The sequence below is a fragment of the Ictidomys tridecemlineatus genome, assembly GCF_052094955.1.
Source record: "Ictidomys tridecemlineatus isolate mIctTri1 chromosome 1 unlocalized genomic scaffold, mIctTri1.hap1 SUPER_1_unloc_6, whole genome shotgun sequence".
Lineage (NCBI taxonomy): Eukaryota > Metazoa > Chordata > Mammalia > Rodentia > Sciuridae > Ictidomys > Ictidomys tridecemlineatus.
In genome coordinates this window covers 88653-92768 of record NW_027520947.1, presented here as the reverse complement: position 1 = coordinate 92768, position 4116 = coordinate 88653, and the positions used below count along the sequence as shown (strand labels likewise).

At 45.0% G+C, this 4116-nt stretch overlaps 1 pseudogene; it reads left to right on the top strand.

Moving 5' to 3' along the window:
- Positions 1-1440: 1440 nt before the first annotated feature.
- Positions 1441-2677, top strand: LOC101973423 (inhibitor of growth protein 1 pseudogene; annotated as a pseudogene).
- The last annotated feature ends 1439 nt before the right edge of the window (positions 2678-4116 follow it).

The window sequence follows — 4116 nt, the reverse complement described above, 5'->3', positions numbered from 1 at the left end:
GATATGTGTCCCTGAAGGCCATTCTGGGGACATTTGCTAAGCTTTAGAATGCTCCAAATAGGCTTCCTTGTGACTCCCACAAGGACAATTAGAGAAGACCCCTGGGATGCATGATCTCATATCAGTGCACGTTTACTCAAATGCAATGGCATCCATTTGGCCACCAGTCATTAGCACTCGATAATGAATTGAATCAAAATGTGGACATTGCCTATTTGAGAGGCAAAGAAGAAAGCACACACAAGTCTCAGAGGAGATGGCTTATTTTTGTACCTGCAAGGTGCACAGAAGGAAGGTAAGGTGTGTAAATTGAAGAAAAATGAGTCAAGTGTCACCTGAAACTGGCTTATGTACAAGACAGCCTATGTCTTCCTTCTCGAGTGTCTTCCTTTATACCTTAGCCCCTTCTCCTTCCCTCAGCTGTTGCCCACAGGAGGGACTGCCAGGAGGGACTGGGATTCAAATCTCTTGGTCAGGAAGGTTCCATATCATCTCAGGAGGTGCTGCTCTGAGAAGCCAGGTATACTCAGTGTATGTGAAAATGTGAAGTTAACCGTATTTCCTGAGAAGTACAATGCATGCTACTTGAATGGGGAGAAAAAAAAAAGAGGAAGACAGAGGACATCTCTCTACCTTTCTCCTTTGGGCTCTAGAAAACTAGAAAAGTTTTTTACTCCTTCCATTTGCTCACTGGGCTTCTGAGGACTGAGTCCTGCTGAATTTCAAGGCCGATATGTCAGTCAGCCTTGCACCAGAGTGACCAAAGGGCCGGTCAAGGGCAATGTAGAGGAGGGAAAGTTTATTTTGGCTCTCAGTTTCAAAGGTTCAGTCTGTGCTCAGCCGAATGCAGCACTTTGGGGTGAAGGTATGGCAGAACATCATGGCAAAAGGGAATGCTAGAAAAAAGCAGCTCAGGACATGGCAGCCAGGAAGTACTGAAAACTCTTCTAACCAAGAACAAAATATAAACCCCAAAGGTAGACCCCAGTGACTCACCTCCTCCAGCCACACCCTGTCCCCATGCGGTCAAAACCCAATTAATCCACATCATGGAATTAATCCACTGATTAGGTCACACGTCTCATAATCTAATCATTTCACCTCTGAAAATTCTTACATTGTCTTACATCTGAGGTTCTGAAAGACACCTCATATCTAAATCATAATAAATGGGGAGGCTGGCCTTTCATCAAGAAGAGGATACACGACTTCCGGGCACGGTGCAATGGCTGCCGCCGGCTCCTTGGCGCTGGGTCTGGACGTCCGCCCAGTCCCTGTGGCTCGCGCTGCCTCTGCTGAGCCGAGGGTGCGGCGCGCGTGACCCAGAATCGCGAGTGATGAGGAGTGTGTTCCTGGGGATCCGGCTTTGAGGATGGTGCCCGAGACCCGACGAGCCTGCCCGACCCAGGGGTCTCAGGAACCTGAAGCGAGAGGCAGGGACGGCGGGTTTGGGGTCTTAGGGCCGCGAGTTCTGGGATTCTGTCTGTGTCACCCAGGAAAGCTGTTGTCTACGCCTGATGGTAGAGCTTACCGCGCCGCCCTCCGCATAACGCGCGCCCTACACCGCCTAGTGCCACCCTGCCCTCCTGCATCTGTCCCTGCAGCGAGCCGGCCGTGGTTGTTGAGGTGTCGCCAGAGCCCCAGGACACTAAACCAAGCCTTTCCTTTAAAACTTGTTGCAAGTCTAACCTCCTTGACAGCCTGTGCTTGAAATCCTGAAGGAATTGGACGAATATTACAAGAAATTTAAACGAGAGACAGATGGTGCCCAGAAACACCGAGTGTTACACTGCATCCAGAGAGCCCTGATTCGGAGCCAGGAACTGGGCGATGAGAAGATTCAGATTGTGAGTCAGATGGTGGAGCTGGTGAAGAACCGGACCAGACAAGTGGATAGTCATGTGGAACTCTTTGAAACACATCAGGAAATCAATGACACCACTGGCAACAGTGGCAAAGCTGGCCAAGATAAGTCAAAGAATGAGACAATCACGCAGGCAGAAAAGCCAAATAACAAACGTTCCCGGAGGCAGCGCAACAATGAGAATCGAGAAAATGCATCCAATAATCATGACCATGATGACATCACCTCAGGAACACCCAAGGAGAAGAAAGCAAAGACCTCGAAGAAGAAAAACCGCTCTAAGGCCAAAGCAGAGAGAGAAGCATCCCCTGCAGACCTTCCCATCGATCCAAATGAACCCACGTACTGTCTGTGCAATCAGGTCTCCTATGGAGAAATGATAGGTTGCGACAATGACGAGTGCCCCATCGAATGGTTCCACTTCTCATGCGTGGGACTCAATCATAAACCAAAGGGCAAGTGGTACTGTCCCAAGTGTCGGGGGGAAAATGAGAAAACCATGGACAAAGCATTGGAGAAGTCCAAAAAAGAGAGAGCCTATAACAGGTAGTTTGTGGACATTCACTAGTAGTGGGGAAAACAGAACCAGCTAGTGTATTTATTACATTGCCACCTGTGCTGAGGTGTGAGGATTTGTCAAATGTGTATTTTCAAGGAATGTTGGAGAAGGTACCGTTCCCTTCACAGGGATGGCAGTGACTCTCTCCACCTTTTGTTCTCACTGGTATATGTGTGTAAGAAGACAGTGGTCTGTGGATCAGCATTTTAGGAACTACAAATATAGGTTTCAATTAAACACTTACGTGAGTCTCAGACTGATTTTTTTTTCTTTTGTGTGTGGGGGGATGACTTGGAAGCAACCTAATACATTGTCATAAGAAAAGATTTATCTATTTTATTTTAATAAAAAATAATGTTACACATTATGAACATTTTTTTAATTAGCTGGGTTGCTAAAATACAGCCTATGGCACATTTGTTTCTTGTACCATAATGTACATCCATATAACAATTCAATAACAAAGGTTCAAAGTTGGAAGATTAATTTTAAGAAGGTACATGGTCAGTGGAAAAGTGCTCAACAAGCCCCAGACCTTGGGTTTATCCCCAGCTCTGCAAAAACAGGTAAAGGGTTAAGTTTTACGTGCCAAATATTTTATATACTGGCCTGTTCCCACAATGGCCATTTTTAAATGATTGGGTTCATTTTTATTATGAACCCAAAAGAAGTGGTCTAGTGATAGAATTTAAATCACGCTTTTGCTATCATAGATCATAGTGTGGTCATCTTTAACTTATGTCAAGTGTATAAATGTACATTTCCCAGAGATCTTGCTCTTGCTGTATTATAATTGGAAGCACAGCCTGATGTTGTTGTAAAACCAAGTTATGCTTCCTGTTGTGTGTGTGAGTTGTACAGGTGTGATGTCAAGAATAAATGAAACTTGGCCAGTTTGTTTCTCTAAAAAAAAAAAAAAAAGAAGAGGATACACTTGTCTTAGTGTCTGAAGGCTGCCATAATTGGTTTCAATAGCAAGGATTTACTTTCTTGTGGAAATTTCAGGTCATGGTGTTTGCAGGATGGCTTTCTGGGTCTCTCTGTGGCTTGTAAATAGCCATGTTCACCTGTCCTGTGCCTTCACCTGGCCTGTCTCCTCTACATGTTTGTGTGCACATTTTCTCCTCTGACAAAGACCCTGGCCACATTGGATGAGGATTCACCCACCAAACCTCATTTTTACCTCATTACATCTTTAAAGATTCTAACTCCAAATAGAGTCACATTCTGAGGTGCTGGGAGATATGACTTCAACATGTGAATTATTTGAGGGAGACATAACTCAGCACATAACAATGATAATAGCCATGTTTCCTATTCAACATCTGTGATTCCTTATTCTTGAGTGAATTTCCAAATGGAGGAAAAATGCTCACTCAACGTGAGATCTGAGCTAGCGGTGCTGTAAGCTCATCTTAGTTTGGGATGCTATAACAGAATACCGGATGCTGTGTGGCTGAAACAACATGCATTTTTAGTTCTTATTGTGAAGGCTGAAAAGTTTGAGATCACAGTGCCAGAGATCTCATGTCTGGTGAGGGCTCCCTTCCTGTTTTACAGATGTCTGTCTTGTGTGCTCACTGGATGGGGAGCAGACAGAAGACACAGAAGCTCTCCCTTGCACCTCCTTATAAAATAAACTCTGCCTCAGGGGAAATACATTGAGGCTATGCAAATGTCTTGTTTCTCCTTA